This window comes from Lolium perenne, chromosome 4 (genome assembly GCF_019359855.2).
Source record: "Lolium perenne isolate Kyuss_39 chromosome 4, Kyuss_2.0, whole genome shotgun sequence".
Lineage (NCBI taxonomy): Eukaryota > Viridiplantae > Streptophyta > Magnoliopsida > Poales > Poaceae > Lolium > Lolium perenne.
The window spans coordinates 262446308-262463898 of NC_067247.2; positions in this window are offsets into that span (position 1 = coordinate 262446308).

Consider the following 17591-nt stretch of genomic DNA (forward strand, 5'->3'; position numbering starts at 1 on the left):
AGAAGCATCGAGGCGCTATTGGCTACACTCTTGATGATTTGAAGGGGATTTCTCCTTCTATTTGCCAACATGCTATTAATATGGAAGATGATGCAAAGCCTGTTGTTGAACCTCAGCGTCGTCTAATTCCAAAGATGAAGGAAGTGGTAAGGAATGAGGTACTACGACTCCTTGAAGCTGGTATTATATATCCTATTGCTGATAGTAGATGGGTTAGTCACTGTGCCTTGTGTTCCAAAGAAATGAGGTATGACTATTGTGCCTAATGATAATGATGAGCTCATTCCTCAAAGAGTAGTTGTAGGGTATAGAATGTGCATTGATTTTCGAAAAGTTAATAAAGTTACTAAAAAAGATCATTACCCTTTACCCTTTATTGATCAAATGCTAGAAAGATTATCTAAAAATACTCATTTTTGCTTTCTTGATGGTTATTCTGGTTTTCACAAATTCTTGTTAAAGCTAAAGATCAAGAGAAAACCACTTTTACCTGTCCCTATGGAACTTATGCTTATAGACGCATGCCTTTTGGTTTATGTAATGCTCCTGCTACTTTTCAAAGATGCATGTCTGCTATTTTTCATGGTTTTTGTGAAAGTATTGTAGAGGTATTCATGGATGATTTTTCCGTCTATGGGAATTCTTTTGATAGCTGCTTGCGAAACCTTGATAAAGTTTTGCAGAGATGTGAAGAAACTAACCTTGTTCTTAATTGGGAGAAATGCCACTTTATGGTTAATGAAGGAATTGTATTGGGACATAAAATTTCTGAGAGAGGTATTGAAGTTGATAGAGCTAAAGTTGAAGCAATCGAGAAGATGCCTTATCCGAGGGATGTTAAAGGTATTCGTAGTGTTCTTGGTCATGCCGGGTTTTATAGGAGATTTATTAAAGATTTCTCTAAGATTTCAAAGCCTCTTACTAATCTTCTTCAAAAAGATGTACCATTTGTTTTTGATGATGATTGTAAGGAAGCGTTTGAAACTCTTAAGAAAGCCTTAACAACCGCTCCTATAGTTGAACCCCGATTGGAATTTACCCTTTGAAATTATGTGTGATGCTAGTGATTTTCTTGTAGGCGCTGTCCTTGGACAGCGAGTAGATAAAAAACTGAATCTTATTCATTATGCTAGTAAAACTCTTGATGCTGCTCAAAGAACTTATGCTACACCTGAAAAGGAATTATTATGTAGTCTTTGCTTGCGATAAATTTAGATCTTATATTGTTGATTCAAAAGTTACTATTCATACCGATCATGCTGCAATTAGATACCTTATGACAAAGAAAGATGCTAAGCCGAGGCTTATTAGATGGGTACTTACATTTGCAAGAATTTGACTTACATATTGTAGATAGGAAAGGTCTTGATAATCCTGTTGCTGATAATTTGTCTAGATTGGAAAATATTGCTTATGATCCTGTTCCTGTTAATGATAGTTTTCCAAATGAACAATTGGCTGTAATAAAGGTGAGCTCGCGAGACAGTCCTTGGTATGCTGATTATGCTAACTTTATTGTTTCCAAGTACTTGCCTCCAACCTTTTCAGCTCAGCAAAGGAGGAAATTCTTTTATGACTTGAGGTATTATTTCTGGGATGACCCACACTTATATAAAGAAGGAGTGGATGGTATTATGCGAAGATGTGTCCCTGAATATGAACAACAGGAGATATTGAGTAAATGTCATGGTAGTGCTTATGGAGGACATCACGCCGGAGAAAGAACCGCGCAAAAGGTTCTACAATCAGGTTTTTATTGGCCAACTCTCTTCAAGGATGCGAGAAAGTTTATTTTATCTTGTGATGAATGCCAAAGGGTTGGTAATATCTCCAGGCGTAATGAAATGCCAATGAATTATACTCTTGTTATTGAACCGTTTGATTGTTGGGGATTTGACTTTATGGGACCTTTTCCGTCTTCAGAAGGTAACACTCATATACTCGTTGCTGTTGATTATGTTACTAAATGGGTGGAAGCTATACCTACAAAAAGTGCTGATGGTGAGACCTCTTTAAGAATGCTTTTAGATATTATTTTTCCTAGATTCGGAGTACCTAGATATATTATGACTGATGGAGGTTCTCATTTTATTCATGGAGGTTTTAGAAAAACTCTTGCTAGGTATGGTATTAATCATAGAATTGCTTCTGCTTATCATCCTCAAACTAGTGGTCAAGTAGAGTTATCAAATAGAGAGATTAAATCTATTTTGGGAAAGACCGTTAATAAAACTAGAAAGAATTGGGCTAGTAAATTGAAGGATGCACTTTGGGCTTATAGAACTGCTTATAAAAATCCCATGGGAATGTCACCTTATAAAATGGTTTATGGGAAAGCTTGTCATTTACCTCTAGAACTAGAGCACAAAGCTTATTGGGCTGTTAGAGAATTAAATAAAGATCCTAAACTTGCCGGTGATAAGAGGTTGTTGCAATTGAGTTCTCTAGATGAATGGAGGAATGAAGCTTATGAAAATGCTAAGCTCTTTAAAGAGAAAGTTAAAAAATGGCATGATAGGAGGATTATCAAAAGAGAATTTAATATTGGGGATAAAGTCCTATTGTATCGGTCTCGTCTCAGATTCTTTGCAGGGAAATTACTCTCGAAATGGGAAGGACCATATGTTGTCGAGGAGGTGTATCGTTCAGGAGCAATCAAAATTAGCTCTCTCCAAGGCAATGCTACGCAAGTGGTGAATGGACAAAGACTCAAGCATTATATCTCGGGTGATTCTTATAATGTTGATGTTGATATTATTCAAGTGGAAACACCGGAGGCTTACATCAAAGGGCAAATTGACAGTCCGCCAGAACTCGATTTTGAATAGGTAACAGTACTGGTAATGAAAAGTACGCAATTTACTTTCCGAACAATATTTTCGCTGTTTTTGGAAAATAAGAGAAATTACGAGTTCGAAACGGAGTGGAAAGGACGCACGAGGGGGTGCCACCATAGGGCGGCGCGGCCTGACCTGGGCCCGCGCCGGCCTATGGTTTGGCCGCCTCGTCGCCCCTTTCCGACTCTGGTTCGATCTAGTGCTTTCCTTTTGTCGAGAAAATTTTTGCTATATAATCCCCCGGACCCCTGGAGGTCCGTATATCGTTTTCTCGACGTGTTTTGTTTCGAGCTGTTTCTGCCAGGATCTGTTTTCGGTTTAGAAGCACCATGGTCTCCAAGAACAAGGACGTCAAGGAAGAAGATGAAGAAGAGGTGGAGGAAGACTCGCGCGCACGCCCGCGTGCTACCATCGCAAGCATCAAGGTGGTGGACAACCCTTTTAGTGCAAACAAGAGCGCAAGAATTCGCACTGGAGGAGCGGTCCCACGTCATTACCTAGCTCCGAAAACATCTCCATCAGGAGAGAAGGAGCCTGAGGCTGAAGAGTGGGGAAATAACTCCAAGAGCTGGGACTCGCCATCAGACAGACTCTTTAACCGCGTCGAGCACAACTCAGAGATGATTCGCAACCTCATATACAGGATTGACGAGCTTCAGGAGCTTATTGAGAAGCTTGTCAGGAATTCATCACCATCATCGCCGCGGGAGTAATTCATCATCGGTATTGGCATCCCCTTGGTTTGTTCCAAGCTTGGGGGAGTGCCGCGGTATCACATTATCACTACCTTTTACTTTTATTGTCAAGTAGTGTCATATCATGAGTAGGGAAGTTATCATATAAGATGGGTTGCGTTTGGAAGTATTTCTCCTTTGGTTGGTTGTCTATGTATCCCTTGGTGTGAGTTATCGTTATGGAATATTAATGGGAAGTCTTATCATTTACATATTGCACATCTTATTTTAGTTTGCAATCTCTACTATATGATTCACCTTGTTGTTAGTATTGGTATCACTTTGGGAGCATTGAATAAATCTATTTGGTTTTGGCAAACTTAGCATTGGTCAATAGCAACAACACTTTGAAGTTTAAATAGAAAAGAGAAATACATGTAGTTGTTTCATTGTCTTTCTTGTTAGCTCATAGCTTATTATTCTGAAGTTAAAATTGTTTGTGTTTGCAAGGAAGATGCATGATTGTTTCTATCATATGTATATTTGTTTGTTTCCTTCGACTCTTATGCTTGCTAATTAACCTTGCTAGCCAAAGACCTGTACTGAGAGGGAATACTTCTCGTGCATCCAAACCTTAACCCAAACCTATGTCATTTGTGTCCACCATACCTACCTACTACATGGTATTTTCTGCCATTCCAAGTAAATACTTCATGTGCTACCTTTAAACAATTCAAAACTTAGTATCTCTTATTTGTGTCAATGTTTCATAGCTCATGAGGAAGTATGTGGTGTTTTATCTTTCAATCTTGTTGGGCAACTTCCACCAATGGACTAGTGGCTTCATCCGCTTATCCAATAATTTTGCAAAAAGAGCTGGCAATGGGATTCCCAGTCCCAAATTGATTAAACTAAATAGACACTCCTCCATGGTATGTGATTGATGGACGGCACCCGAAGGATTCGGTTAGCCATGGCTTGTGTAAGCAAAGGTTGGGGGGAGTGTCATCATCATAATTAAGCTAAAATAAAAAGGCACTCCTTCATGGTATGAGATTGTTGGCAGGCACCCGAGGATTCGGTTAGCCATGGTTTGTGAAAGAAAGGTTGGAAGGAGTGCCACACAAAATGGAAATAATATGGGAGCCGCTCTTAGGAGGTTGTCTGGCAAGGGGGTTAGAGTACCCGCTACCAGTCGTTGACAACAACAAACACCTCTCAAAATGTTACTTTTATTACCTCTATATGATTGCAAAACTGAAAAAGCTCTAGCACATGATTTAATCCCTGCTTCCCTCTGCGAAGGGCCTGTCTTTTACTTTATGTTGAGTCAGTAAACCTATTTCCCTCCATCTCAAGCAAGCATTTGAGTAGTTGTGATCAAACCATTATATTGTGATTTGCTACATCATGTCTTTTATTCTTCCTTGTTTAGTACAAGTTTTATCTGAATGAATATAGCTTTGCAAGTTATCAATGATTATGAGAAGACCATTACGCTTGAGTATGCAAGTTGTGCCTTATAAACTTTAACATGAGAGCGCTGCTCAATGAGATAAATATAATCTGTTAATTGTTCTCTGACCAAGAACGAAGTTTGCCATCACCAATCATGATTTCTCATGCACCTTTACTTGTGATTACCTTATACTTGTTTCAATATGAGTTATAAGAGGTTGTTTACTATAATGTCCTGTGTGAATGAATATGATGTTTCTTGTCCGTATTTTATTTATCGACTCTTCACTCCATAAACATGTGGTCATGTCTATCGAGTTCAGTTTCGCTTGGGGACAAGCGAAGTCTAAGCTTGGGGGGAGTTGATACGTCCAATTTGCATCACTATTTTATATCATAATTTGCTGTTATTCATTGATATATTTCATATTGGGACACATTACTTATGTTATTTCATCTATTTTGCATGTTTCATCGTTATTGGAGGATCGAACACCGGAGCCCGGATTCTCGCTGAAAAAGCACCGTCGAACGCAATATTTCGGAAGATCAACTCTCGGAAGGAAATTATACCAAAAATCTTATTTTTCAAGATGACGAAGGAAGCCAGAAGGAGGAGCCAGGAGCAGCCAGGGTGGGCCCACACCCTAGGGCGGCGCGGCCCAGGCCCTGGCCGCGCCGGCCTGTGGTGTGGAGGGCCCACGACCCCTTTCGCCTCCTTTTCTTCGCCAAACCCTTCGTCCCGAAGACCTAAGCCACAGAGGGTACCTCGCGAAGAGTTCTGACCGCCTCTGCGGGGCGGAGAACACCAGAGAAAAGAGCTCTCCGGCGGGCAGGAATCCGCCGGGGAAATTCCCTCCGGGAGGGGGAAATCGACGCCATCGTCACCGTCATCGAGCTGGACATCATCGCCATCACCATCATCATCATCTCCACCATCAACATCGCCGTCATCACCGCTGGACACCGTCACCGCCGTAGCAATTTGGGTTTGATCTTGATTGTTTGATAGGGGAAACTCTTCCGGTATCGATTTCTACTTGTTGTTGATGCTATTGAGTGAAACCATTGAACCAAGTTTATGTTCAGATTGTTATTCATCATCATATCACCTCTGATCATGTTCCATATGATGTCTCGTGAGTAGTTCGTTTAGTTCTTGAGGACATGGGTGAAGTCTAAATGTTAGTAGTGAATTATGGTTGAGTAATATTCAATGGTGTGATATTTAAGTTGTGGTGTTATTCTTCTAGTGGTGTCATGTGAACGTCGACTACATGACACTTCACCATTTATGGGCCTAGGGGAATGCATCTTGTATTCGTTTGCCAATTGCGGGGTTGCCGGAGTGACAGAAACCTAAACCCCCGTTGGTATATCGATGCAGGAGGGATCGCAGGATCTCAGAGTTTAAGGCTGTGGTTAGATTTAATTCTTAATTACTTTCTTGTAGTTGCGGATGCTTGCAAGGGGTATAATCACAAGTATGTATTAGTCCTAGGAAGGGCGGTACATTAGCATAGGTTCACCCACACAACACTTATCACAACAATGAAGATTATTTAGCCGTATGTAGCGAAAGCACTAGACTAAAATCCCGTGTGTCCTCAAGAACGTTTGGTCATTATAAGTAAACAAACCGGCTTGTCCTTTGTGCTAAAAAGGATTGGGCCACTCGCTGCAATTGTTACTCTCGCACTTTACATACTCGTACTTTATTCAACTGTTACATCAAACCCCCCTGAATACCTGTCTGTGAGCATTTACAGTGAATCCTTCATCGAAACTGCTTGTCAACACCTTCTGCTCCTCGTTGGGATCGACATTCTTACTTATCGAAGATACTACGATACACCCCCTATACTTGTGGGTCATCACACCACACCCACTTCCATATATTGACACCAACGCCAACGGCGCGGTCTCGATTATTCAGAAAGCTAGGCCATCTAACAGGGCCCAGAAAGTAATTTCGCGTCAAGTGTTCATGGCAGAAAAGATGCCTCCACCAACGATTGAGTACCTGAATTGGTCGGGACAGGACATTGGCTTCACAATAGCGGATCACCCGCAGCAAGTTCCTCGACCATGACAATCAACACTTATCTTACCAGCGGTGATCGCAGGGTTCGACGTGTCTCGAGTATTCATAGATGGAGGCAACATTCTAAACCTTATGTATGTAGACACACTAAGGAAGATGAACATATCCCTGGCAAACCTAAAACCAACTGACACACATTTCCATGGTATCACGCCAGACAAGCCAAGTTATCCGCTGGGGAAGATCAATCTTGACGTTCAGTTTGGAACCCGAGAAAACTACAGGATAGAAAGGCTGGAGCTCGAAGTTGTCGATTTTCCGTCGCAATATCACGCTTTGTTGGGACGACCAGCGTATGCCAGGTTTATGGCGGTACCGCACTACACATACTTGTTGTGGAGGCTACCAGGACCCAAAGGACCGATTACAGTCAAAGGCAGTTTCGCGTTAGCTGATAAATGCGACAAGGATTTTCATCGATTGTTAGAAACCTTCGGGATGCAAGCAGAATATATGGCGTGAAGGCTAACAACCGACTATGACGTGTTGCCCGATGTAGGAAGGCCACTTAGGGAGCCAACCTTTAACACTACCAAGGATTCTAAGGAAGTACAGATTCACCCGACAGATCCCAAGAAAACGACGTCCATTGCAACAAAAATGGACCTCGCATACGAAAGCGCGCTCGTCGAGTTCCTCCGTGAGCACTGGAAAATCTTCGCATGGTGTCCCGCTGACATGCCAGGAGTACCCAGGGAACTTGCCGAGCACCACCTAAACTTGGATCCAATAGCGAGACCAATTAAACAACCTTTACGGCGTTTTTCGGAACCAAACCGCAAAGCCATGCTATCAGAGATTGATCGACTCAGAGAAGCTGGTTTTATCAAAGAGCTACATACAGAGGCCACGTGGGTAGCTAACCCAGTACTGGTCCCGAAGAAAAACACGAAAGTCCTTCGCATGTGTGTCGACTTTACGTGTCTCAATAAACATTGTCCAAAGGATCACTTTCCCCTCCCAAGGATCGATCAAATTATCGACTCCACGGCAGGATGTGAACGTCTTTCCTTCTTGGATGCATATTCTGGTTATAACCAGATCAGATTAAAGGAAGATGATGAGGTCAAAACAGCGTTCATAACACCTTATGGCGTGTTCTGGTACAAAACAATGCCTTTTGGTCTGAAAAACGCGGGAGCAACATATCAGCGGATGATGCAGAAGTGTCTTGCAACACAGATTGGCAAAAACGTACAAGTGTACATTGACGATGTCGTCATAACAACAAAGAAGGGGTCAACATTGACCGAGGATTTAAAGGAAACTTTCGACAACCTTGGCAAGTTCCGCCTCAAGCTGAACCCGACAAAGTGCTCTTTTGGCGTCCCTGCGGGAGAACTTCTCGGGTTCTTAGTTTCAGCAAGAGGAATCGAAGCTAATCAAGAGAAAATTCAAGCTATCATAACAATGAGGAAGCCAACAAAGTTGAAAGAAATACAACAGTTGACTGGGCGAGTCGTAGCTTTAAGAAGATTCGTCGCCAGACTAGGAGAAAAGGCGTTACCATTCTACGCTCTGATCAAGCAAGGAGAAAAGTTTCAATGGAACGAAGAGGCAGATAGAGCTTTCGGGGATCTCAAGCGCACAATTTCGACACCACCAATCTTAGTGGCGCCTAAGGAGAAGGAACCTCTCTTGCTATACATCGCAGCCACGCCTCAGGTGGTCAGCACAACACTCGTAGTCAAAAGAGAGGAAGAAGGAAAACTCCATGGAGTGCAGAGGCCAGTATATTTCATCAGTGAAGTTTTATCGCCCTCAAAACAGCGATATCCGCAGTACGAAAAGCTAGCATACGGAGTGTTTACAACCGCAAGAAAACTGCGGCACTATTTTTTGGCGCATCCGATAATAGTGGTCAATGAGGCGCCTTTATCCAATATATTAAACAATCCAGAGGCTACGGGTCGTGTCTCCCTGTGGGGAATAGAGCTTTCCCCTCGGGACATCACATACGAAAAAAGAAAAGCAATAAAGTCGCAGATCTTACCAGACTTCATTGCGGAGTGGATGGAGTTACAAAATACGGGACCTCCGGATTTATCGAGAACCTGGACTATGAACTTCGATGGGTCCAAGAGATTAGAGGGAGCTGGAGCAGGCGTGATACTAATATCACCTCAAGGCGATGAATTAAAGTATGTCTTACGGATGACGTTTCCAAACGCGTCTAACAATGAGGCAGAATACGAAGCTCTTATACACGGGATGAAGATGCCGAAGGCTTGTGGCGCAACTCGATTAAAAATCTTTGGCGACTCACAATTGGTGGCTCAACAAGTCATGAATCAATGTGATGCAGTCAATGATAGTATGATAGCATACAAAGAAGTGTATAACGAGCTAGAGAAGCTGTTTGACGGGTGTGAGGTAAATCATATCAGCAGGGCTAAGCAATGATGAAGCCGATGTTCTTGCAAACATTGGGTCGCAATGTCTCACTATTCCACCAGGCGTGTTCTGGGAGGAGATAGCCAAGAGATCTACAAAGCCGAAGAAACCACAGAAGAAGGAGAAGGATGAGAAACCCTCGGGGGCTAAAATAGCAGCACCGGAAGAAGAAGAGGAACCAGACATAGTAATGATGGTACAAATTCCATGGATGCAAGCATACATATCATACATCCTAAGAAAGGAAATACCCGACGATCCAGTTGAAGCAAGGCGAGTTATCAGACGTTCTAAAGCCTTTACTGTGGTCAAAGGGGAGTTATACAAATGAAGTATTTCGGGAGTGTTACAAAGGTGTGTCACACCCGAAGAAGGAAGGCTAATTCTGAAGGATGTACACGAAGGAGTATGTGGTCATCACGCAAGCAGCCGAGCTATAGCAGCCAAGGTTTTCAGAGCAGGATTTTATTGGTTGACAGCAATTGAGGACGCAAAAGACATAGTTCGTACTTGCAACGAGTGCCAGAGATTTGCCGTAAAACCTCATTCTCCGGCAGCAGAGTTGATGCCAATACCGTTTTCTTGGCCCTTTGCTCAGTGGGGTCTCGATATGGTGGGAGAATTACACAAAGCCTCACTAAGAGGATACGAGTACATGCTCGTCGCTGTCGATAAATTCACAAAGTGGATAGAAGCAAAGCCGATAAATTCACCAGATGGAGCGTCTGCAATCAAGTTCGTGAAAAGTATCGTCTTTCGGTTTGGAGTACCTCATAGCATCGTCACAGACAATGGTAGTAATTTCACATCCAAGGAATTCAAGGCATATTGTGCAGAGGTAGGTATCAGACTGCACTTTGCATCAGTTGCGCACCCGCAGACCAATGGTCAAGTCGAGAAAGCCAATGGTATCATCTGCAATGGTATCAAGAAGCGCCTGCTAGCACCATTGTAAAAAGCTCGACATACCTGGCCAGAGGAGTTGCCCAGTGTGTTATGGAGTATTCGAACAACATCAAATACAGCGACACAGGAAACTCCATTTTTTCTGGTCCATGGAGCTGAAGCAGTGCTGCCGATAGAAATAGAACATAATTCTCCGAGAGTAACAGAATATGATGAAGAAGCTTCAAGAAAAGCATTGGAGGATGACGTCGATGCACTCTATGAAGCTCGGGACGAAGTATTATCACGAGCCACTAAGTATCAGCAAGACCTGAAAAACTACCACAGTCGACGCTTGCGTCCAAGATCCTTTCAGGTAGGTGACTTAGTTCTTCGGCTCACACAAAAAAGCCATGAAAAACTCGAGTCGCCGTGGCTTGGTCCTTACATCGTCACAGAAGTAATCGAAGGAGGAGCATACATGATAAAGGACAAGAAGACAGGGATTGCCGAGCCAAATCCTTGGAACGTGGCGCAACTCAGGAGTTTTTACGCTTAGAGTCGAAATATAGTCATCCTTGTAAACATAAAATGTACTGAAACGCCCGCGAGTTTTCAATATAGATTATATTTACAAAACAAGTAACCTCATCGTCAAGAAAAAATTCGACAAGGAAAAATAAACTTTCAGTTGCTACCTAGTATATCATCTATGTTTACACCTTCGTTGTTTGCAGCGCCAGTTCTATGTTCAGCATAGCTACCTCTCACGAAGAATTCGGCATCTAGCCAAAGCAGCTCATCCATCATCTCTTCTGCTATAGGAGTTACGGCATCATTAATCTTGTCGATGTTTCTTCTCCTCCTCGTCAGTTTGGCCTGGCATTTGGAGACAAGTCGAGTCATGTCTAATTTCGGATAGCAAACTTGAAGCATAATCATGGCAAATCTTGCTCCAGCAGACAGTTGGGCCCGCACAAACTCATGGATTCGAGGGGCATCCCGAAACTCATCCATCAGCGCAGGAAGAGTTTCTGGCGTTTTGTTGCGCGGGAACATAGTGTTATAAATTAAAGACAATGTCCTCGTGCAGAAGTCGAGAAAATCACGGACTTGACTCATGCGATCTTGAAATCTGACGATTTGGCGGGTACGTTCAGGTGTAACCCAGAAATTAGAACCATGCTCCAGGGCAAGCTTGAGAAGCACATTGGTTCGGGCTTCAACACGATGATCTTCGGCAGCAGTATCCAAAAAAGAACCTATTTTCAACGGAAACATTAGAGAGGAAGAATAGATGGTAACAACATAATACGACCAAGTTCAAAGAAGTTTACCCGTCATATCCAAGCTGGAGTCGTTCATCTGTTGAAGCATATAATTTTCTCGGGAAGCAGCTTCAGCAGCCTCAGCAACTGCAGTCTCCTTCAATGCTATGGCTTCTCGAGCTTGTTGAATAGCAAGTTTTTCCCTCTCGGACGATCTTCGAGACTGCTCCATTATCAAAAGAGCTTGTTTTTTCATTGACTGCAGTTGTTGTCGGAGATCGTCCAAGTCTTCATTCTGAGCAGCACTCGAAGAACCTCCAATAACCCCGACAGCGGATGACCTTTTGGAGTAAGACGCAGCGGGTAAAGCATCCTAGGAATGAGGCATCACGGTATAGTTGTCAAAAATAAAATGGAAAGAAAATATTTCGACATCAATAATTCGGCAACATAGCTTTTCATTGATAAGGTCAGATATTTACATGGCTATTACAAAAGAGGGTTGTCGCCAAAGATACTACGACGACAATGTCAAAAGAAAAACAAAACAAAGGTAGAGACATGATGGTCTACTTGACCTCCGGCTTCGATGAACTAGGAGCGGGAGTTGGTTTACATCCGAGGAAGGAGAGGATCTTCTTCGAGTTCGGCTTGGTAGCCTTAATCAAAGATTGCCACCTCTTCGTCTCCATCTTCTTCACATCACCAACTTTCGCCCAGTCAACATTTTGTTGGCTGTCAGCAACCAAGGCGATGGTGCCTTCAACCCAAATCTTCAAGCCTTCTTGTCGAAGACCGAGCCCAAGATCTTCTTGGGAATTGAAGCACTTGGCCAGGGCAGTAAAGGTCTCGGATTCTTCCTTCTTCGCGAAGAAGTAGGAATAAAGCTGTGATAGACCTGATCTAGCGTCAGCAAGGCCCTGGCGTGCCTCGTCTCCATGAATTTCAAGGAGGGAGAGCGCATCGAGAAGGCGATCACCCTCAGGATTCTCGAGATCAAAATCTTGATGCGTCTTCCCTAATGAAGCAAAATAAAGCTTGTCAAAAAGTGCGCCAGGAAAAAACATGGTGACCCGAAGAAATAGAAACGGTCAGAGTACTTACTAACAAAACATCGACTCTGTGACTCCAAGCGAGTGATAATTTCTTTGTCACGAGCAGACTGCTGAGCTAAGTTTTCGCTTAAAGAACTTTCCGCGTCATGAAGTCTTTTTCGAAGATCTTTGATAGTGGCGGCATCTGACTCAGCTTTCTTGCGAGCTTTTTTGCTTTGCTCTAACTTAAGACCAAGAGCATCAGCACGTTTGTTAGCTTCCACAAGAGTGTCTAGCAAAACAAAGGACATTGAGTGTCATGACAAAATAATGAAGGAGAATCTATTCAATGGAAAGCGGCAAGAAAAGAATACCTTCAAGCTTCTTAGCATGGTCACGGTACCCGACGAATTGGGTACCGAGACGGATAAATTCCTTCATCAAAGGCTGAAAGGGAAAATATAGAAAGGGAAATCAACATAGGAAGCACAAGTTCGACAACAAAAACAAAAATCAGGGGAGAGCCAAAAAATGCTGAAAAGGTGGCAACATAAATGAAAGGACTTACATCATCCATTGAAGGAGTCGTAGAACCACCAATCAACTGAGTAGGTTCCTCGACTGGCTCTACCCTAGCTCTCTTTGGCGAAGAGGCACGGGGGCTTGCAAGTGGAGTCAGATGCTCTATGTGTTGCTGAGGAGGCGAGGTCTCATCCGCATCTGGTTGAGCTTCAGAAATAACTAAAGTTCGAGACGTACTCGTTTGAGCAGTCACGTCAATAGGAGGATTTTCGTCTTCGTCGCCACTATAATAAATAATCGACAGTATAAGAACAAACACAGTCAAAAATATTGGGTGCAAAGATATCGATAGAAACTTACGAGCTGACAAGGGCATCTTCATAAGGGTTGAAAGTTGTCCCTTCTTCATTTGGAACAACTTCCTCGGCAGGAGGTGCGCCGGCTTTGGAGGTGCCGGAGTCGATGACTTCATCCCTTTTTCTTTTGTTCCTTGGAGAAATAGCTGAGGGAAGGGAGTGTGTCGACTCGGTAGCCTCGGATTCAACTTCTTTTTCAGAGGAAGCCGCGGATTTTTGAGAACCCGCAGTTTCGCTCCCAGGGCGAGAAGTACCCTGGTTGTCGTCGGTGACAACAGCCCGTTCTTCAATTTCCCCGCCTTCAGGAAGAGGAGGAAGAGAAACTAGAACTTGATGATTCTACAAGGACAAGATATGTCGACAAGAAGTGAGATACAAGGTGTCAGCAAAATAGTCATCGACAAAGGCAAAAACAGTAGTCGACAAACTTTACCTCGGGGAGAGCGTTGGCGCCGCTATACGGCTCCACGCGACAGGTAGATGGAACGGCGTCCTTTTTGCTAAGCGAGGAGATTCTTCGGATAAGCTTCTCCAAGTCCTTTACCTCGAGGTCCTTGGAGAGCCGGTCGATATCCCCCTCGCCAGAATACATCCAAAGGGGGTTCTTGCGAGCCTGAAGAGGCTGGACCCTAATCCTAAGGAAGTACGCTGTAATCTGGATACCCGATAGTTCCTTGCCGCGGGTATTTTGAAGCTCGCGGATATGGGATATCAGCGCCTCTGTCGCCGTTTTCTCTTCTTCGGTGGCCTCCGCGTCCCAGGATCGGCGGCGAAGAATTTCGGCACCTCCATCGAAAGGAGCAATGTTGTAGTCCACCGAGTCGGAGCATTCTTCGCGCACATACAACCATCTTTTGCGCCACCCTTGGACGGAGTCGGGGAATTTGACGTCAAAATATTCGACATCCGAACGAACGCAAATAACAACACCACCTATGTTATAGGCGATGTTGTGGGAGCCATTGCGGCGGAGGCAAAAGATGCGCTTCCACAGGGCCCAATTAGGATGGACTCCGAGGAAGCACTCGCAAAGAGTGATGAAAAAAGAGACATGAAGAATGGAATTGGGAGTCAGCTGATGAAGCTGCAACCCATAGACAAAGAGCAGACCGCAGAGAAAATCATGGATGTGAGCAGAGAGGCCGCGGATCAGATGGTCAACGAAACTAACCCGATATTGGATAGGAGGCGTCGGGTAGCTTTCTTCGCCAGAGAAGCACAGCGCTTCTTTCTTCTTCATCAACCCAAGCTTCTTCATCAGGTTGATGTCCTGATTGGAGATCTTGGATCTTTCCCGCTCCAGATCTTCCGTCGCCATCTTGGATTCGGGAGTGCTGTGCCTGGTGAGTCTGGTGCGTGGTGGCATGAACAATGGCGGAAGCAAGAGTGAAACTGTGGAGGAGCTCAGGAGTAGTTGGATGCAGTAGGGGATTTTGGATAAGAGAGCAGAAGTGTGGCGCAGCGAAAGGATGAACGGAGGAAGAAGAAGACTTTATATAGGGAATTGGCGAATCGACGCACCGTTGGATGGAATAATTATGAGATGGATGCTGTACACGTGGCTAAGGGGTAAAAGTGTATTTTAACTGTGAAGGAACGGAACAGACGCTACAGTGCGCGTGCCAGAAAAAGCGGAGGACGTGTGTCCCCCACTTGCACGACGTGTCAAATTGATGAGGGTTTTGGGCCCGCAGGACAGAGAGAGGACAGTGCTCGCGTATTCCCGATACAGTGGTCGTGGCTATCGTTAGTAATGATGTCACCTTGCCAAATGAAAATCTCGGCTGTGAAGATTAATGAAATTGGCGACAATAAAAGACTATTGACTATCTTGAGAGCCTTTGATCAAATACAAGTTTTTGATCAAATGCTCGGGGGCTACTTTTGAAAAGGAGGATTTCAGATATAGAAAAATAGAAATGGTGAGAGCCTATGATCAAATGCAAGCATTTGTCCATAGCCTCGGGGGCTACTCCCATCGGGAGCGCTGGTCGAGCACCCGATAAAGATAAAAGAACTCGGCAACATGATAATATAGCGACAAAAGATATTGAAGTGCTGAGCCTACAACCAAGTACAAGTCCTTGGCTGTAGCCTCGGGGGCTACTCCCATCGGGAATGCTGTTCGCGTACCCGATAATATTATGAAAAATATAATGAGCATATTTCGAGTTATACAAATAACTCTCCATATACTCCCATCGGGAAGACAAGATAAGTCATCCGTTGACTCAATAAAATGTGCTATTCCAACAGCCGAAAAAGCACTCGACAATATATTCTCAGAGCGCCAAAGTTGCGAGTAATCTCTGAATGCCGCAAAACTCTGCGAAGGTAAGACCCCAGATCCGTTCTGAGCGGCGTGACACCGTCTCTGACGTCGGTTTGCTACTTTTTTCCGTGTCTACAGATACGAAGAAAAATCCTAACGGACGCATTAGGTACCCGATAAAATATGACTAGAACTCGACAAATGGTAAGACCTTAAGCGGCGCATGTCGAGTTAACACCAATATCCCGAGATCATGTCCGGGGACGTGATCTTGAAGTAGGTTTTTGCGGATTGCCACTAGAGCAGTTAACTAGTACCTGATCCGTCAGATAAACTAGCCCCAATTACCATTATCCCTGTACAATATATAAACATATATCTAAAGATATATGGTGGATTGAAAGGTTGTTTAATGATCATAAAATTGGAGATTTTCCCTGATTCTTTGATTCAAGCAAAATCTCGGGGGCTACTGACATAGGCATCCCCAATGGGCCTGCCGAAGATGGTACCCAGGATTTACTGGAGGTCCACGAGCCAAAGAATTATGAAGCCTGGAAGCCCAGTTAGTATTAAGGAAAGATAGAATTGTATTAGGAATATCGACTTGTAAATATTACAGGACGGGTTAGAAACCCTCCCGGACTCTGTAACTTGTGTAATACGAATCCCTCGGCTTCGCCTCCTATATAAGGGGGATTCGAGGGACAAAGAGAGGATCGACTCATTATTTCAGGCAACCCTAATTTCATAATCGTCGAGTACTTTTCGGCTGAAACCTTCGAGATCTACTTGCCCTCTACTTCCAACTAAACCCTAGTCTACAATACGTAGGCATTGATAAGTTAATCCCTTGTCATCAGCATCCCCAAGCTTAACTCCTGCTCGTCCTCGAGTAGGAAGTGATAACAAATTATTTTTTTAGGTGACATGAAGCCAACAAAATCTTGATCAAGCATGTAAAGCATTGTGAGGTGGGATCTAAGTACTCTATCATAGGCATAATACATATAATTCAATAGAACTTAGCAACTATGTTATAACCATGAAGAGTAACACAAACAAAGGATCATGAATAATAGTGCATTGAAAGCAACTGTTTGTTTATGAGCATAGAGTAAACATAACAAAGTGGTACTCAACATGTCCTTTATAGAATAGAAAAACATAATGCTAGGACACCTTCAAGTTCAAAGGGTGACTAGATACAAGTAATTTAAGAACAAGCAATAGCACAATCATGAATCAGTCAATAATAATTTTGGGACTATGCACATTGAACTAAGAATGACAACTATGCTCTCTTAATCGGTGCATAAAGTAGAAGATGAAGACTAAACATAAAAGTAAAACAAAGACTCTTTGCATAGTAAGCAAGATAAACAAGTTTTGTAAACCTTTCAAAAAGTATGGTACTTATTAGCTTTGACCTCTCATTGCCCCAATCATAAGCATCTTGAATGGTTAAAGTTAATGTGAGTCAAATATGAGTTATATGCTTGCAAATCACAAGTCGAAAATCTCATGCCCCTTGAATGTGGGTACCTAAACCTCACTCTACTCAACTTAGGTCCCAAATAAGTTCTTGTCATTGTAAGTATACATGTACCATTGAGAACCGCCAACAGGGTACCTCTTGACCAATGATATGGAGGTACTCTTGTAGGAGCAATCCCATGCCAAAATGACAAGACAAACAGACAGTGAGCATCTCAACAATCTTTTATTTACTATGGGTATAGCTTTTTATTGGAAATGCTTCATAGAATGCTCACTATGGCTTAGCT